This window comes from Oncorhynchus masou, chromosome 15, assembly GCF_036934945.1.
Source record: "Oncorhynchus masou masou isolate Uvic2021 chromosome 15, UVic_Omas_1.1, whole genome shotgun sequence".
In the NCBI taxonomy this organism is placed as follows: domain Eukaryota; kingdom Metazoa; phylum Chordata; class Actinopteri; order Salmoniformes; family Salmonidae; genus Oncorhynchus; species Oncorhynchus masou.
Genome location: NC_088226.1, coordinates 19,138,694 through 19,158,661, shown reverse-complemented (window position 1 = coordinate 19,158,661; position 19,968 = coordinate 19,138,694). Strand labels below are relative to the sequence as shown.

Sequence of the window (19,968 nt, the reverse complement as noted above, 5' to 3'; positions counted from 1 at the left end):
CGAAGCTGTCAGTGGTTAGTGGATGGTGATACAGACATGTATTATAGCTAGTTGCTACAGTGTGTAGCAAAGCGAGAGGTTTTAGATTTATATAAGGCATGTTGTACAACATCAGCATTGAAAGGCAGAACTAGGTTACTCTTCCCTCCCTCCCGTCTCGCTTGGCAGGTTGCATAAGCTCATCACCATCTCCTGTTTATTTTGAGGAGGGGAGAGAGAGAGAGGTTCAGATGGACTCCATTAATGAGCCTCAGCATCTCTGATGATGATTCACCCCGCAAGGGCAGGAGGGAGGCCGGGGAGACAGCGGGGGAGAGAGAAGGGGAGCCGTCCTCCTCGTTGAAAACATTCGCTTTAACAAGATCGCTAGAGAGGAACCCGGGCTCTGTTTTCCCACGCTGTCTACATAGCATAGAGATGAACCCGGGCAAAAATCAACGCCACCCCACTGAATATGCATTTGAACCCCTGTCTCTCTCTGTCTCTGAATGTGCAGCAGTGAGTGAATCTCTATCTAACTCTTGTCTCCTTCTCTCGCTGTCTGTCTGTCTGTCTCTGTTTCTGAAGGAAAGAAGATTGCCATTCTGCCACAGGTGTGTTGCCGAGACTCAAAGTGAGTCACCGCCGGCGATAGCGGTTGACCTGGGGCGCAAGACATGTTACAGTGACAACTAAAACCAGCCATCGTCATAACAATCCTCCTCCTCCTCCGCCGCTCCGTCGTGTTGTTGTGCGAGCTCTGCTGAGTCACTGGAGAGAGAAAAGCTGTTCTCATCCAATCCCCCCCCCCCCCAGGCCTGAGAAGTCTATCCAATCCCGAACAAGGGATCTGGAGTCCATTGGTGCCAGATGATTCTGCCTAGCGACCTCCCTTAGTATATTATGTAATTGGTGTTTCATTGAAGATATAAAGCTTAGTGGCCTACTCTACCTCTAGGACACTCTTCATATCAAGGCAGAAGACCAGCCTTTGGAAGAAAATAGCCTATATGCCCTTGGATTCAAAGTTTCTCTGAAGCATCCACCGGGAACATCGACGTAACCCAACAGCTCCATTTCACACACCGACACAAATACACACACACACATCGTTGTTGTCCACCGTCACCCACCACCACCACCACTTCTTAATTCGTTGGATTACGTCGTCATCGGCGGGTGAGGTTAGGGATGTAGAACGCCGTCACCACGGATACCTACAGGAGACTCTTTGGACTCGGCTCAAGGTCTGCCGAGCAGAACATGGCGGGCAAGGGTAACCCCTGCCACCCCCCGGGGGGGCCAGGGAGTGCAGGGGGCCCCACTGTCTCTGTGGGGGGATTCGCCATGCCTCACTACTCCTACTTCTTCCCCCACATGCTGGGGGGGCTGTCCCCACCCACCCTGTCCGGACTGCCCATCAGTGGATACAGCACCCCATCGCCAGCCAGTAAGTACCCAATCACACTGCAGTATTCTGTTGTTGGTGTATGTGGACATTAGTGGTTGATTAGAAGGTTATCAGGTACTGCTGAATGGCTGAACATTTTTTCTTGTGCTTGGTTGGTTGACTCTGGCGCACAGACTGACTTGATCCATCCTATATTTGTACCAAAATCAGCATTTGAAGTTTGACATAAAGTTGGATCAATTCAGGAAAAACGCAGGAGGTTAAACATGAGCTGCACAAGTTTTAACAGGGTTGTTGTGCTGTGTATTCTGAATAATTTCCAGCATCTCCTGTGTCACGCATATATGGCTGTCATGCTAAATGACTTAACCAGATCAAAGTGGAGTGGTCTATATAGAACTGGATTCCACATTAGAGGTTTGGTTGGTGTGGAACATAGCCTTGACTAGTTGCTCCTGGCGATCTGGATCCTTGCCAGTTGTCATGCGGCGATGTGTCGAACTGAGCGAGCGGGTTGGTCTGATCTAAATGAGGCAGCTTTGAATAACCAATGGAATGTTCCTGGGCAAAATGCCGTGTGTGTGTGTGTGTGTGTGTGTGTGTGTGTGTGTGTGTGTGTGTGTGTCCTCACTTGAACTGGCAGGTGGGCGCTCTCTCCGGATCTGTGTGTTTTCATGCGTCGCTGTGTGTCTGTCTGTGCATCTGATTTGTGAAGAGCGACAATAAGGGGTGGTTGCTCCGACTGTAGCAGTTGTGACGGTATTTGTCACATGCGCAGAATACAACAGGTGTAGACCTTACGGTGAAATGTTTACTCACAGGCCCTTAACCAGAAATGCAGTTTTTAGAAAAATACCCTCCAAAAATGAACAACTAATTAAAGAGCGGCAGTAAAATATCAATAGCAAGGCTATATGCAGGGGGTACCAGTACAGAGTCGACGTGTGGGGGTACCGGTTAGTTGAGGTTATTGAGGTAATATGAAACATAGAGGGATAGTTATTAAAGTGACAATGCATAGATAATAACAGAGAGTAGCAGCAGTTTTAGCGGGGGGGGGGGGGCAATGTAAATAGTCTGGGTAGCCATTTGATTAGATGTTCAGGAGTGTTATGGCTTGGTGGTAGAAGCTGTTTAGAAGCCTCTTGGTCCTAGACTTGGAGCTCCGATACCACTTGCCGTGCGGTAGCAGAGAGAACAGTCTATGACTAAGGTGGCTGGTGCCTTGTGGTCGGAGGCCGAGGAGTTGCCAACCCGTCAGGATGCTCTCAATGGTGCAGCTGTTAAACCTTTTGAGGATCTGAGGACCATGCCAAATCTTTTCAGTCTCATGAGGTGGAATAGGTTTTGTTGTGCCCTCTTCACAACTGTCTTTGTGTGGTTGGACCATGTTAGTTTGTTGGTGATTACCCATTCTACCAATTAACTGTCCAATCATAGCCAAGATTACATCCGCTCTGTCCCAGCATGCCTTGCTGGGTGACATTCCGGCCCCATCACCACTCCTTTCCCTCTCCTCCTATGTCTGTATGGGGAAAAAAATGCAAAGCAGCTCTGTCCCTCCACCCACCATGTCTCCCCATCGTGGCTTCCATTCAGTCGGGAGGCTACTACAGACAGACAGACAGAGAGAGGGGAGCCTGGAGTACAGCAGCCTGTCAGAGCAGAGGGGCTCCCTGCCTCCGTGTGTGAGCGCGGAGACGGGAGTATGTTCTTCTGTCTGCCTGGCTGGCTGTTGAGCATGCTCCTCTCTTGGTGCTGTGCTCCTGCATAGTGTTAGCTGACAAACAGCCCTCCCTCGCCACCAGGGGCTAATTATTACACAGCCCCCCTCCACGCTCAGAGATGGCCTGGGTGAGCTGTCATGCAAGACGGGGGCTCACCGGAGATGAGAGGAGCTGGCAGGGGATGGAGGGGGGGGGGCTGCGACATACACAGCCCGCATGCTGTGTTTGAGGAAGCACTGAGGGGGGAGAGGGTGATGAGAAGCAGCATGGCGTATCCTACATAGAGACGTGCGTTATCATTTGAAGACATAGCATGAGGCAAAGTTGTGTGTGTGTGTGTGTGAAGAGAAGATGGAGTATGTTTTTCCCCTCTTGTCTCCTTTTGACATGTTGTTGAAAAGACCCGTCACTCAAAGCCTCTTTACTCTGTCCATAGAAAGTTTGTTCCACATGCTAAATGTATTTCCCATAAGTATGCCACCTCAAGGACATATCACAGATTCACACCCTCTGCATAAACCACACCTAAAACGTATTACTCAAGAATATGTGAAATTGTGGATGTCAGCCTGTTCGGACCTCTGGCAGTCTCTATGGGGGTGCCACAGGGTTCAATTATCGGGCCGACTCTTTTCTCTGTATATGTCATTGATGTCGCTCTTGCAGCTGGTGATTCTCTGATCCACCTCTACGCAGACGACACCATTCTCTATATATCTGGCCTTTCTTTGGACACTGCGTTAACAAACCTCCAAACGAGTTTTAACGCCATACAACACTCTTTCCGTGGCCTTCAACTCCTCTTAAATGCTAGTAAAACTAAATGCATGCTCTTCAACCGATCGCTAACTGCACCCGCCCGCCCAACTAGCATCACTACTCTGGACGGTTCTGACCTAGAATATGTGGACAACTACAAATACCTAGGTGTCTGTCTCGACTGTAAACTCTCCTTCCAGACTCATATTAAGCATCTCCAATCCAAAATTAAATCTTGAATCAGCTTCCCATTTCCTCCTTCAATCATGCCGCCAAACATACCCTCGTAAAACCGACTATCCTACCGATCCTTGACTTTGGCGATGTAATTTAGTAGCCTCCAACACTCTACTCTGCAAACTGGATGTAGTCTATCACAGTGCCATCCGTTTTATCACCAAAGCCCCATGTACTACCCACCACTGCGACCTGTATGCCCACGCTGGCTGGCCCTCACTACATATCCGTCGCCCAACCTACTGGCTCCAGGCCATCTATGATTCTTTACTAGGTAAAGCCCCGCCTTATCTCAGCTCACTGGTCACCACAGCAACACCCACCCGTTGCATGCGCTCCAGCAGGTACATTGCACTGGTCGTCCCCAAAGCCAATACTTCCTTTGGCCGCCTTTCCTTCCAGTTCTCTGCTGCCAATGACTGGAACGAATTGCAAAAATCTCTGAAACTGGAGTCTTATATCTCCCTCTCTAACTTTAAGCATCAGCTGTCTGAGCAGCTTACCGATCACTGTACCTGTACACAGCCAATCTGTAAATAGCACACCCAACTACCTCATCCCCATATTATTACTTACCCTCTTGCTCTTTTGCACCTCGGTATCTCTACTTGCACATCGTCATCTGCACATCTATCACTCCAGTGTTAATGCTAAATTGTAATTATTTTTGCCTCTATGGCCTATTTATTGCCTACCTCCCTATTCTTCTACATTTGCACACACTGTACATAAATAGAACATCCTTCCTTTTCTTTTATTGACTGTATGTTTGTTTATGTGTAACTCTGTTGTTTTTGTCGGCGCTGCTTTGCTTTATCTTGGCCAGGTCGCAGTTGTAAATGAGAACTTGTTCTCAACTGGCCGACCTGGTGAAATAAAGGTGACATAAAACACGTTTCTTTTTTTAAGTGTGCCTTTTCATACCCGAGCCGCTCCTCCTTCTCTTCTTCCTCCTCTCACCCCACCCCATGCAATCTATTCTAACCTTGACCCGAGACAGGCGTTATGTCATGTACATTGAGCTAAGTTATACAATTTCCTGCCAGCATTATTGGTTAAAGCAGGGATTAAGGTCTTATTTCCCAATAAACTGGGATAAAAATCTACATTTCCAGGGACATGGCAGCCGAGCGGAGGCCTTTGTCATCACAACTAACCCTTCTCTCTCTCTCCCTCTCTCTCCCCTCGTAACCGTGGAGATCATCCCCGATACGCCTCGACAGGGCAAGGAGCGTTAACGCTACCCAGCAAAACACCCCATGACAGAAACCCTCACCTCCGACCCCCCCCCCCCTAAAAAAACTCACGCCCTTTGTAGTCTGAACAACACCCTCAGCCTCGAAAATAACTGTTTCCCTCCTCTATTTCTCCTCCTTTCGTCTCCTCATTTCTCCTCCTCCTCCTCCATTCCCAGCCCAGGGTATAGCATGCACTTTAAAGTGGCCTAATTGAATGCAAGGGAAGGGCTGGCTGGCTGTGGAGGTTGTGTTCTCCAGGTCCAGACCCTAGTGGGACTGGGGAATGGTTAGCGTGCTAATTACCGATAAAGCCTAGCTGATGTGCTCAGGCTGGGATTAGTTGGCGCAGTAGCAGAGCTGGATCAGCTAGCCCCAGGGTATTGCCTCTTTCAACACAGCTCATCGTTTCTCTCTCTCTTTCATCACCTCTTTCCTTCGACCTCTTTTTCATCATTTCTTTCGTTCTACTCAGTAGTTCTCTGTGATCCCAGTGTAGGGAGAGGTAGCGAACACCACGCAGCTGTGGTGGTGGCGCCCTGAACGCCCTGTGGTTGCTACGGGCTTCTGTGTTCTCTGAGTGTGATGTCAGGAGATATGAGTTGTGGGTGCATGTGTCAGATTGGAAGCTGCTAGAGCAACAACAAACACTGCTTGATGCCTCCAGAATGCCCTGTGACGTTAAAACAGGCTTTGATTTTGAGCCTGTGTTGCTGTGGCCCAATGTGTGATCCGCCTTCTAGTCTTTTACTGTCAATGTTAATATGCTTTTGGAACTAAACGTGTTTCGAGGGTTTTTCCAGGGCAGTTTGTTTGAACATATCCGAGATCTGTTGCGGAGAGACGTTGACCACGATCATTTGACTCACCACTTAGTCATGCAATGATGGCGGGGGACCGATTTTCATCATCTCCACCATCCGGAATGCCCCCCCCCCCCCCCATCATCGCCCCCTCATCATCGCCCTCCAGAAATAACAGTTAAATATAGACCGCCACATTATTAAGCCACAAATTAAGCCATTATACCCCCCCCCCCACCCCCCACACCCACCGGCTTCCTCTCCCCTCAAACACCCTCTCCTCCCTCCCTTGGCCCCTCCCTTCCTCCACTGCCACCACACATATCCTGCAGCAAAGAACTGAAAGTACTGTTCACTTGCTTTGGGTTGGTTCATTTTGTCGTTGTCGCTTTCCTCACACATAAACCAACGCTAAGTCTGATTTACTAACACAGACAAGCTTGTTGTTGATAGGCTGACCTGCCATGATCTGCTACGTTATCAATGCAATTATGAAAGAAGACATGTGACCACGATGCAAATGCAGGCGTGCCTTTTGTTGAGTGTGTTTTGCCGTGTTTAAATTGGGTTTACTGACTACCGCAACAAAATACAATAATAGTAATAATAATAATATATTTAAATGATCTCAAAGTGCTACAGTGAGTGCATTAAGATGACTAAAAACTAAAGACAAAATAATGACACAACTAGACTGACATGAAGAACACAGCTGAAGCTACAAGTGTCCCATCTGAACAACAGCACAACTTTGTGCCGAGTATCCAAACCACTTCCCAGCTACATTCGCTAACACTTTACATTATGAAATGCTTGTGTGCTGCTTATGAATGCAGTACGTGTGGGTTAAGGTAGAACTATGACTCTGATACAGTTGACCTTTGCCTACCTCCGTCTCTTTGTCTCTCCTCCCTCTCCTCTCGTCTCTACTCACCCTGGTGTGAAGGGAGAAGGTGTATTTTGGGGCGGCAGGGTAGCCTAGTGGTTAGAGTCATTCTATTCAACTTCCCTCTTCCATCCCCCTTTAATCTGCTCAGAGTTCGGAGTATCGACGCTCCCGCTTGCAGCTAGATTACAGCACAACCCTGTAGGCCCTGGTCAAAAGTAGTCACTGGGTGAAACAAGGGTGCTATTTGGGTTGCATCCTTTCACAAGTGTGTCACGGCCCTAACAGAGTGTCAGGCTAGGAGCGTGCTTATGGCTTCTTGGTTTTCAAGTCATTAAAGCAATGTTCTGCTCTCATTTGACTGGTTTGTAGTTCCAGCTAGCAGGACCGATGGGGTTCAACCCCTAGGACTCAAAGTGTCACTGAACCACCTCTGTAACAATAGGTATTAGCTTATGTGTTCATTTTATTATCGAGATAGAATTTGCCGGGAAGAAGATAAAGACAAGTGTGTACAGCTACTTTTGGAGGACAATAAAAGTACATAAAAAATAAAGTAAGTGTCTTTTGTCGTTACAATCAACCAACGCTGGAATTGGTTTTACTTGTACAACAACAACACTCCTCCAAGAGCTGCTGAATCTCGTCTCTACTTCAGTTTGCTCCTCAGTTCATGCACCTTGGTCGGTAGCAGCAGTCCACCTTTCCTTTTATATGTACAAACAGACATTTATTGAAAGTAAAGATGCCAAGTGATTGACAAGGTCTGGCCCTTAGACTGGATAGGCATGTTTACAACCCTGTCCTCAGCCTCGCTCCCTGACAGGCCTGGTGTATGTCTGCAAACCGTTTCGCCATCGCTCCTTCTGAAGGTGTGAGTCGGCTCTGGCATTGCAGCGCCACTCGAGCCCAGTCAATGTCTGGCACCACAGAGGTGTTGGAGAGCTGTCAACACGCACGCACGCACTCGCTCTCTCTATCTCTCTTCTCTCTCTTCTTTCTCCTTTCTCTTCTTTCTCTTTCTTTCTGGTTCTCTCTCTCTGGTTCTCTCTCTGGTTCTCTCTCTGGTTCGCTCTCTGGTTCTCTCTCTTGCTCGGTGGCTGTCTGTATGGCTGTACGTCTCATATATCGTCACGGTGTTTTACAGCGTGGCGCTGCGTGTCGGGAGCTGCCGGTCCCGGTGTTCCCGTCCACATCACCACAGTGATCATCTTTGACCGAGCTCCATTTTGATTGGTCCACTATTGGGCAGGCACCAACTGGGACATGCCCAACCGATGTTTGTCTTCTCGAGGGTTGCTGTGACGTCTATGTGGACTCGCAGACCACTCACCAGGCTGCATGGCGCATGTTGAAGACCGAGATAATTGTTTTAATTGGAGGGGAACACCTCTGACTAGTCTGGGGGGGGGGGGGTTTCTCGATCCCAGTTTTAACAGTGTTAGATACATGCTGACCCCACCGCTCGCCTTGCAAAATAAATGTACACATGCGTGTTATTCAATCATTCCATCTAAACTGCCCGCGCACATCAACGAGCTTCTGCGTAGCCAGGCGCTAAAATAGAATGTAGTTCTGTTTATTTTTATTTTTAAGTGTGACAGCTGCAAGTTCCGCCTCTCCCATCTCCTCATTGGTTTTTAGGAGCTTAGGCCCACGTGGGATGATTGAAAGATGAACTGAGCGCCACACTCCAGTCCAATTGGTTGTGGTAATGCACCTTAAAGTTGGTTGCCAACCGACATATAAAGTCCACAGAAGAAGAGGAAGACGACTACTGCTACTGAAGGAGGAGAGATGACTAGACCATAACTAGGTTTACCCTTTTATCTGTGGGTTAAGTGTTGGACTGGAGAACACATGATTTTGTGTGACTCAAAATGGGTCAGAATTCTACAAAGATCCAGAAAGTTTCAGGTAAAATGACAAGCCAATGTTTATATCCCAGGACAAATTAGCTAGCAACAAGCAAGCTAGCTTCCTAAATATCCGCGTGTTTCGTCCTGTCTCCAAATGTAATATAGTAGGTTCAGAGTTCGTTTGGATACGTCAACCTGCGTGTCCGGACCGCGTCTGCTATGGATGGACAAAGTCAACATGCGCGCGACGGTTAGTCATTGTTTGCGGCCTTAAAGGCTTCATCTCTTTGCAGACCCGGAGGTCTCATAGCGTGAGCACGTTTGATGACAGTCGCTCTGTCTTTGTACGTAGCAGCTCTGATGAAATCTACGTTGTCTTCCGTTTCCTCAGGTCGGACCTTATCCCCTCTGTCATCTCTTTCACAGGTCTGACGATATCAGATCTCACATCTGTTAAACTTGCCTGATGGTGTTCTTACCACCCTATTCCCTATATAGTGCACTACTTTTGACCATGCACTACTCTTGCACCAAAAGTGCACAAAATAGGGAATAGGGAGCCCTGTGAGACGAGCACCTGTCTAGGGGTTGCTGTGCCTGCGTGTTGATGGAGCTAATATGGGTCGTTGTTGCTCGCTCTTGCTCATTGGGTCGGGGGTGATAAGGGTTGCTGTGTCTGCGTGTTGACGGAGCTGATATGGGTCGTTGTTGCTCATTGGGTCGGGTTGATAAGGGTTGCTGTGTCTGCGTGTTGACGAAGCTGATATGGGTCGTTGTTGCTCATTGGGTCGGGGGTGATAAGGGTTGCTGTGCCTGCGTGTTGATGGAGCTGATATGGGTCGTTGTTGCTCATTGGGTCGGGGGTGATAAGGGTTGCTGTGCCTGCGTGTTGACGGAGCTGATAGGGGTCGTTGTTGCTCATTGGGTCGGGGTGATAAGGGTTGCTGTGCCTGCATGTTGACGGAGCTGATATGGGTCGTTGTTGCTCATTGGGTCGGGGTGATAAGGGTTGCTGTGTCTGCGTGTTGACGGAGCTGATATGGGTCGTTGTTGCTCATTGGGTCGGGGGTGATAAGGGTTGCTGTGCCTGCGTGTTGACGGAGCTGATATGGGTCGTTGTTGCTCATTGGGTCGGGGTGATAAGGGTTGCTGTGTCTGCGTGTTGACGGAGCTGATATGGGTCGTTGTTGCTCATTGGGTCGGGGGTGATAAGGGTTGCTGTGTCTGCGTGTTGACAGAGCTGATATGGGTCGTTGTTGCTCATTGGGTCGGGGGTGATAAGGGTTGCTGTGCCTGCGTGTTGACGGAGCTGATAGGGGTCGTTGTTGCTCATTGGGTCGGGGGTGATAAGGGTTGCTGTGCCTGCATGTTGACGGAGCTGATATGGGTCGTTGTTGCTCATTGGGTCGGGGGTGATAAGGGTTGCTGTGTCTGCGTGTTGACGGAGCTGATATGGGTCGTTGTTGCTCATTGGGTCGGGGGTGATAAGGGTTGCTGTGTCTGCGTGTTGACGGAGCTGATATGGGTCGTTGTTGCTCATTGGGTCGGGGGTGATAAGGGTTGCTGTGCCTGCATGTTGACGGAGCTGATATGGGTCGTTGTTGCTCATTGGGTCGGGGGTGATAAGGGTTGCTGTGTCTGCGTGTTGACGGAGCTGATATGGGTCATTGTTGCTCATTGGGTCGGGGGTGATATAGGGTTGCTGTGCCTGCGTGTTGACGGAGCTGATATGGGTCGTTGTTGCTCATTGGGTCGGGGGTGATAAGGGTTGCTGTGCCTGCGTGTTGACGGAGCTGATATGGGTCGTTGTTGCTCATTGGGTCGGGGGTGATAAGGGTTGCTGTGTCTGCGTGTTGACGGAGCTGATATGGGTCGTTGTTGCTCATTGGGTCGGGGGTGATAAGGGTTGCTGTGCCTGCGTGTTGACGGAGCTGATATGGGTCGTTGTTGCTCATTGGGTCGGGGGTGATAAGGGTTGCTGTGGAGCAGATAAAGGTTGTTGCGGTTACTGCTGCATCACCCGTTAACTGATTCCGGTTGTTGTGGCTGTTCTTAAGTTGTGACTGGTTAGTCGTTGTGATGACTGCTCTTTCCATGGCGGCGGTGGTGGTGTTTACTCGACTGCTTCTTGTTTACGAGCTCATGGAGGACCGCGTGGAACGTCACTCAGCAGACGTGACTGACGTTTTGCCAAGGTGTGAGTGATGGAACTTCAATCATTTTAGACCTGGAATTGTATAATACTTGGCACGATGATAACGACAGTCATTTGGCAAGTACTCCAAGTACTGTGAACTTCAAAACAGACCTTGCCGTTGTCGTGCTCATAACATGACTGTCTGACTGAGACTTCAAAGCAAACTACACCCACTGGTGCAACGAGCGCAGCCGCTGACTTAATTGGGTACCGATTGCCAACTGATATGGATCTCACACACACACACACACACACACACACACACACACACACACACTTCCTTTGCATTGTGCGGCAGCCTGCTGTCCTGGGGTTGGATGGTGAGGGAGGGGTCGAGGGGTGCAGGAGAGGCCCCTGGAAGGAGACAAGGAGGCAACATTGGAGCCCACAGGCATCTTAAATCAACCAGGGTCAGGCGTGCCCTTCACACAAGAATCTTTCCTATGGGTCTTCTCTCCTCTTCTCTCTGCATGTGCCTCATTCCCCTCTCTTCTTTTAGACTTTTCTTCATTTTGCTGTCTGCAGACAGACGCCTCGGTCCTTTTGCGTTGCAAGGCCCCAGATCTGACTGTCTGTGTAGGCCCACGTCCTGTGGCCCCGCAGTTCGTTGGATTGCCCTAGTAGGCGAGTGCGACAACTCAGCACATCACGCTGACCTTTCTGGAAGTTTGTTTGACATGACGTCGCAACCCCGACACCAAGAAGTGTTTGGTCATAATTCCCCATATCCTGACAGAGATCTCTCTCGTCTGTGGAGGGAGGGACGTGTGGTAGTCGAAGGGAGATGGGCGCTGGGCACTGACAACAGGCCAAGAGGCAGGACAGTCACTTGGAAAGACTCCAAAGCCCATGGACATCATCTGGGCATCGTCTCTGTTGTCTGAAAGCTGGGTTAATGCAAAGGAAAAAGAGGAGGTCCGTTAGTTCCCATCCACAACCCCCCCTGGGGGGGGGGTCTAGCAGGAGGGACACGGAGGGAGGGATGTAAGGACACGGAGGGAGGGAGGGGGTAAATGGAACAAGTGGTGTGGAAGGCGGAGGGATGGGGGGTCAATGATGGAGAGAATGAAGGGAGTGATGGTTGTCTTGAAGGAGGGACTGAGGGAGGGGTGGGGTGACAAGGGTGAGCCTGTTAAAGTAAGCTATGATTGTAGTGTGGCTGCATGGTGGGTGCTACAAGCCTGATAAAGGGACTTGACTCCTTACTGCCTGACTGCCTGTCCTCTGATCACTTAAACCCACAACCTTCAGGATTCTATCTGATGAGAAATGCTTAATTAAGACCACTCTGCATTAAGTGTGTGTGTGTGTGTGTGTTTGAAAAACTGTGTGTGTTTGACGCTTGGGGGAAATGTATGGGTTACGTCTTTGTCTGCCAATACAGATACGGTCCAATATATTGGTACACTTGCATGATTCACACTTTTTTCTCCACTATAATATAAGTTCAAATTGAAAAGAATGCTCTTTACACATCGTTTGATTTACAACTGCAAAGGGCCAATTATTTTTTTTTAAATCAAAAGTGAAAGTAAGATTTTTCACTTCAAAGTAAAAAAAGAAATGGCCTGGACTAAATCTTTCAAAATTCTAATTAATTTGGTTGGATGCCATGATTCTCGTTGACTGTGTAATTTATCTCACCTATGGTAAATTGCAGGTGCCTACAGGGTAAAAATTGTAGTTCTACCAGTTTTGAAAATAAAAAACTCCATTGCACATTGACAGCATCTGTATAGTGTATGTGTGTGTGTGCTTGCAGGTGCGTGTCTTTCTGTGTGTGTGTGTGTGTGTGTGTGTGTGTGTGTGTGTGTGTGTACCTTACCATTGGAGAGACACCCTTCCGGTGTGAAAAGCCCAGCTGTGTCATAGAGGGAGAGATGAAGGAAGAGGAAGAGAAAGATGGAGAGACAGAGAGAGAGACCAAGGGATTCGGCTGAGGGACAAACGCTGCTTTCCTTTCATAATGGCCTGTCAAGTCCAAGACTCCTAATTGGTCTGTTTAGACGGCACGCGCCAGGAGGCTGGTTTGATTGAACCATAATTGCCTCGGACTACAAGTTTTCTTTTTGGTTTATCTGTCAGTCTGTCTTAAAACAGGCGAGGACAGGTGAGTATATCCAAGTCCAGTTCCTCTTTGTCTTTCACGGCGACGTATCCAACACGATGTCACACTGCGCTATCTGTGTGAGAGTGTGTTTTTGTTCATTGCAAACCGGCTGGACAGTTTGCGCTATTAGCCTCCGGTGTTTCGGGAAAACCTTAATGAACCATTATCGACCTATGAAACACTGGGGGGGGGGGGGTCCTCTCTCTCCTCTCTTTCCTCTCTCTTTCCTCTCTCTTTCCTCTCTCTTTCCTCTCTCTCTTTCCTCTCTTTCCTCTCTCTTTCCTCTCTCTTCTCTCCTCTCTTTTCTCTTCTCTCTTCTCTCTTCTCTCTCACTCTCTCCTCTCTCTCTCTTCTCTCCTCTCTCTCTCTCTCTTTCTCTCGTATCTCCTCTCTCTCTCTCTCTTCTCTCTTCTCTCCTCTCTCTCTCTTTCTCTCGTATCTCTTCTCTCTCTCCTCTCTCTCTCTTCTCTCGTATCTCTCCTCTCTCTTCTCTCTCTCTCTCTCTCGTTCCTTTTGTGAAATAGCAGTATTTTGCATGTTTTTTTTTCAGTCGTTGTGGTTATTCATAACTCTCCTTCAATCCCACTGAATGAGATGTTATTGGACCTTGAGTTAGTTTTGATATTAACAATATAACAACCCAAGTGGAGCCTAGTTAATCAATGGCAGCATTGACACACTTTGGAGAGAAATATTGTTTTCCACGGAAATAGTAAGATGATGGAGCTCATGTTTAGAAGAACCTCTTCTGTCTGTCTTCAAGGAGAATTCTACGAAGAGGCCCTACCATATACATCTCAAGTGGCCATGTTAATGAGGCTGAATGGGCTCTTCCTTCCCTGTTCCACTCTCGTTCTCTCTCTAGAGAATGTCTTTTTTACGTCTGGAAGGCCACCGCTGGCATAAAAAACAAACACGGCCCTCGTGTGAGTTTGTCTCATCACCTTGGCAATGCATGGCTGTGTCCACTTATTCTTCCTCTGACGGCCTCGTTTCTTTCCTTTCCTTGAAAGCAAATTACCAAGGGAGCTCTCTGAGTGGCGCTTGTCTGCCTGCGATGACGTGCGTCCTGGTCTTATTTAACATGTTGATTTTTGTCCATGTTTTAGTGGGCGAACATGTGTGCACGTGTTTGTTTTTGCATGGTTGTGGTGTGTGCCTGTGTTTGTGTGTGCCTGTGTGTGTGTGTGCGCGCATGTGTGGGCGCAGGTTTATAGAGTGTAGTGTTCTTTAGCTACCCCTCCCCCCTTCCCCTTCACTGGCAATAAATAACTTAACAAGCACAGTGAGCCATAAAGTTTTTTTTTTTACAAAAATGTTATCAGTGGTGCAGATAAAAGAAAAGAGGAGGACGGAGTGGAGAGGGAGAGGTAAAGGTAGAGGGAGAGACTGATCGACGAAGTCGGCATGGTCTGGAATGGGACGGAGGGGCACTAAATTACTCCCCATTTCCAAACACACACACACACGTTAACGATCACATCTGTTACAGTAGCACACACACACACACGCACGCCCCACTGTCTCTATAAATCAGGGCTTCTCAGGGAGGCTGGTCTGTTAACTCCTTAATGTGTTTTATAGTCATGTTTTGGCCTTTATTTTTAGAATGATTTATTGAACACTGGGACTGGTTGATAGATAAACAATAGTTAACAATCATTGGAAGGTTTGGGGGAAAGGGATGTCTGACTTTTCCAGGGTCGTCTATGGTTTAGGAAACATACAGTGAACAAAAATAGAAACGCAACATGCAACAATTTCAAACAGTTTACTGAGTTACAGTTCATATAAGGAAATCAGTCAATTGAAATGCATTCATTAGGCCCCAATCCATGGATTTCACAGATATGCATCTGTTCGTCACAGATTCATCAAAAAATGTTGACCTCACAATGGGCCTCAGGAACTCGTCACGGTATCTTTGCTCATTCAAATAGCCATCGATAAAATGCAATTGTGTTTGTTGTCCGTAGCTTATGCCTGCCCATACTATAACCCCACTGTCACCATGGGGCACTCTGTTCACAGTGTTGACATCAGCAAACTGCTCGCCCACACAACGCCATACACGTGGTCTGCGGTTGTGAGGCCGGTTGGACGTAATGCAAAATTATCTTAAACAACGATGTAGGCAACTTATGGTATAGAAATTAACATTCAATTCTCTGGCAACAGCTCTGGTGGACATTCCTGAAGTCACCATGGCAAGTGCACGCTCCCTCAACTTGACATCTGTGGCATTGTGTTGTGTGACAAAACTGCACACTTTTTAGTGGCCTTTTCTTGTCCCCAGCACAAGGTGCACCTGTGTAATGATCATGCTGTTTAATCAGCTTCATGAAATGCTACACCTGTCAGGTGGATGGATTATCTTGGCAAAGGAGAAATGCTCACTAACACGGTGGTGTAAACAAATTTGTGCACACAATTTGAGAGAAATATGTTTTTGTGCGTATCGAAAACTTCTGGGATCTTTTATTTCAGCTCATACAACATGGGACCAACACTTTACATGTTGCGATTCTAATTTTGTTCAGTGTATTTTGACTTGTTGCTAAATATGTTGCTCAAAAGTATTAGATTACCAAGAACGTTTCAACTTTTGCTGCCAGAGCTGTTGATAAGCAGTTATTCACGGCTTCATCTTCGGTGTGTAACATGGAGACTGTGTGTGTAGTGTGAGGGTGGGGAGGAACTAGCTAGCTGCGGCTGACCAGATGACTGACTGGCTGACTGGCTGACTGGCCTCTTGCTATTCCTGTTCCATAGACTAAAACAGCCTGGAAGTCCTGCTACGACCCGCCGGGACCCTACAAACACAGAGACGCGCATGCACGCACAGAAACATGCACACACAGAGAGAGAGAGAGACACATACAGATAGGAAAATAATGCAAATTGGTGGTACACATGTACAGTGCCTTGCAAATGTATTCATCCCCCTTGGTGTTTTTCCTATTTTGTTGCATTGCAACCTGTAATTAAAATAGATTTTTATTTGGTTTTCATGTAATGGACATACACAAAATAGTGAAATTAAGTGAAATGAAAAACATAACTTGTTTAAAATAATTCAAAAAAATAAAAACCGGAAAAGTGGTCAGGGACAAAATTGAAAAAAGTACAGATCAGGGTTGGGTTATAAAAAAATATCTGAAACTTTGAACATCCAACGGAGCACCATTAAATCCACTATTAAAAAATGGAAAGAATATGGCACCACAACAAACCTGCCAAGAGAGGGCTGCCCACCAAAACTCATGGACCAGGCAAGGAGGGCATTAATCAGAGAGGCAACAAAGATACCAAAGATATCCCTGAAGGAGCTGCAAAGCTCTACAGTGGAGATTGGAGTATCTGTCCATAGGACCACTTTAAGCCGTACACTCCAAAGAGCTGGGCTTTACAGAAGAGTGGCTAGAAAAAAAAGCCATTGCTTAAAGACAAAAATAAGCAAACACGTTTGGTGTTCGCCAAAAGGCATGTGGGAGACTCCCCAGACATTTGGAAGAAGGTACTCTGGTCAGATGAGACAAAAATTGAGCTTTTTGGCCATCAAGGAAAACGCTATTTCTGGCGCAAACCCGACACCTCTCATCACCCCAAGAACACCATCCCCACAGTGAAGCCTGGTCATGTTGTGGGAATGTTTTTCATTGGCAGGGACTGGGAATCTGGTCAGAATGGAAGGAATGATGGATGGTGCTAAAAACAGGGAAATTCTGAATAGTTGAATAGTTAATGCACGATCAACTTTTCATTTTTTTTTGTCTTATTTCTTGTTTGTTTCCCAATAAAAAAATGTTACATCTTCAAAGTGCTAGGTATGTTGTGTAAATCAAATGATACAAACCCTCCAAAAAATATATATTTTCATTCCAGGTAGTAAGATGAAGGAAAAAGGAAACGGGGAACTGCTCTTGATATTATCAATGATCTTTAATAACCTTCGTCGGAGCTTTTTTGAGTTTTTTTTTTTTAATCGTCACCTTCATGTAGAGCTGGTCCCACCCACATCTGTTTAATGCATTGAAAGGGCTTGGAGGCAAAGGAAAAAACATAAGTGCTACCAAGTATAACAATATGCATTTCAGAAATATTAGAATCTGTAAAACCACAATGAGGAGGAGAACTTGCTCGGTAGGTCTTCCATTAATCATTGGGTACACCGTACGAAAAACATCAGAGTCATCTTAAATAGGGGCATAATTCATGTTCAAGTTCACAACATGACATACTTAGGCATTTCATCATTAAGTCCTTTAGGAAATCATATCTGGAGGGTGAAAATCCCAAAACATTCTCTTTTACTCAGAGTATTATTAATATCCCCTCCCCTGTCTGATATCTTAACTTTCTCTATGCCACAAAATCTAAAGGTAGAAATGTCATGTTTTAGGTCATGTAAAAATGTACTGCGACTGGATAATCCCTGACGTTTCTCCTGATTTGAACTTTGATGTTCACTGATTCTCTGTTTTACCTAGATAGCAGAGCCCACATGGACATTTTAACAATGGAAATAACATGGGTGGAGGGACACGTAATAATGCCATTTATTTGGAACCGTTTTCCTGTGTGTGGGTGGCAGAAATATTCACACTTCATCATATTGTTGCACCGTGCGCATCCTCTGCACTTATAGCTACCATTTGGAAGAGGGCGTCATTTAGCTCTGACGAAGGGCCGTGAGGCCGATACGTAAGCTTATTAGAGATCAGTGATACTATCAACTGCAGTGGGCGGTTTCCTGTTACCATGCACCTGCAAAGAAAGTCTGCTCAGATGTGCTAGTGCCTTTTTTTGAATTTTTGAATTCCAGGTTGTGAGGCAACAAAATAGTAAAAATGCCAATGGGGGTGAATACTTTCGAAAGACTCTGTACAATGCACACGCACACAGTCCAATACATTATTTGTAGTTGCATGCAGGGGATAACACACACACACACACACACTCATTCACTGTTCCCAGTGGTGAGATTGAGAAAAGTGGCTCGTCTTCTCTTCCTAAACTCCAGACCAATAGCTCTCCCTCTCCTCCCACAGCCAACCTCAAATCTCTCAGCTCCTCCCGCCACTTCAAACAGCGGGCAGACGTTTTACAGCACACACTCTCATTTTCTCCCAGGTAATCACTTCTTTGATTGAAAAATGAGACCAAAACCCAAATCGTTTTCTTCTCTGGCCCGATTTACCAGAGGACAGAAATTGCTACCAGGTGTGTTTTTACTAAGGCAGCCCCGTGTGTGTGTGTGTGTGTGTGTGTGTGTGTGTGTGTGTGTGTGTGTGTGTGTGTGTGTGTGTGTGTGTGTGTGTGTGTGTGTGTGTGTGTGTGTGTGTGTGTGTGTGTGTGTTGACAGGCAGTCTCATTCCAGATGTGACACTACCCCCCCCCCTCGTCCCTCCTCCCCCATCATCAATCCTCCTCCTCCGCCATCTCTCTCTACATTCCTGGAGGAAAAGAAAGATGTAAGTGTAGAGGGAGGGAACGCGAGATGGAGAGCTGAAGCAGGCTTTAGTTTTGAAGCCTCCACCTGTACACTGGATTTAAACATATATAATACATACTTCCCAGTACACACACAGGCAGCACTCTGCGGATGAGTCTGACTCTGTTAGTGCTGCTATCCTGATGGAAGGGATGTGTGATCGAGGAGAGGAGGGAAAGGAGGAGAGGACAGGGGAGGAAGACTGGCTAGGTGTTTGAGGCTCTTCGGGCACGGTCACTGGACCAGCTGTCAGTGGCGACACGGGGAGGAGGGGGTGAGGGGTGAGGAAAGGCGCTAACGCTAGCTAGCCCCATTAACACTAGCTTACGCTGCTCAGTTCCCCTACACAAGCGGGAGTGGGGGGCTAGTGTAAAGCGAGGTGCCTCGTGTCACCCTTTTAATTAAAGTAATGAAAGTGTCAGTCAGTCGCGGTTAAGCGCTCAGTTAGGGAGACAGAGGGAGGATTTAGAGGAGAGGACAGGGGTGGAGAGTTTCTGTCGAGTTTCTGAATGCGTTTGCGTGTGTGTGTGTGTGTTTGCGTGAAATCACTTCCTGTGGGCCTCCAGACCAAAGGCAGTGTCTGTGGGAGAGAGTGGAGTGTTTTATAGAGGGCCTGTCAGCCTCCCTCAGGCCCCAGCCTGGATTTACTGGCCACAGACAATGTTTATCACTCAACAGAGAGTAATGTGAGCAGGAGGGAAGGAAAGGGTGGGGTGGGGGTGGCGGGAGAGAGAAAGTGAGGGAAAGAATGAAAAGGGGCAGAGAGAACTAGACGGAGAGAGGGAGGTAAAGCAAAAGAGAGAGTGAGGGAGACAGAGGAACAAGAGACAGTCTGGTGAAAAGGAGGGGGAGAAGAGAGCGGGTTACAGGTGGCTTTTTGGCCCATTTCTCTCTACTCCCTATAAATCCATGCAGAGATAGCTGTATCTAGAGAGAGAGAGATCGAGGGGGATGGATGGATGGATGGATGGAGGGAGGGGGGGGAGGAAGGAGAGCAATAGACTTCAAAGATTTCCAAAGTCCTAAAATAAAATCTGAAACTGAAGATGTTCAAGTTCCATCCTCTGCTTGGTTTAGAGAAGAAGGGACTCCTCCCATACTTCTCCCTGACTTCTGTGATGTCCATCACGTATATCTGCACTATTTCTTAAGCATGTGTCTTTGTTTTCATCATTTTTATCATCTTCACTGTTGCGTCATCTTCACACTATCTTTTCAGAGTCTTTGCTGCAATACCTTCACGGGTAGAGTATCTATGTATAGTATCTTTC

General features: G+C 47.3%; 1 pseudogene; it reads left to right on the top strand.

Moving 5' to 3' along the window:
- LOC135555827 (retinoic acid receptor alpha-like) overlaps nt 1–19,968 on the top strand; it is a 187,040-nt pseudogene that overhangs the window by 86,143 nt on the left and 80,929 nt on the right.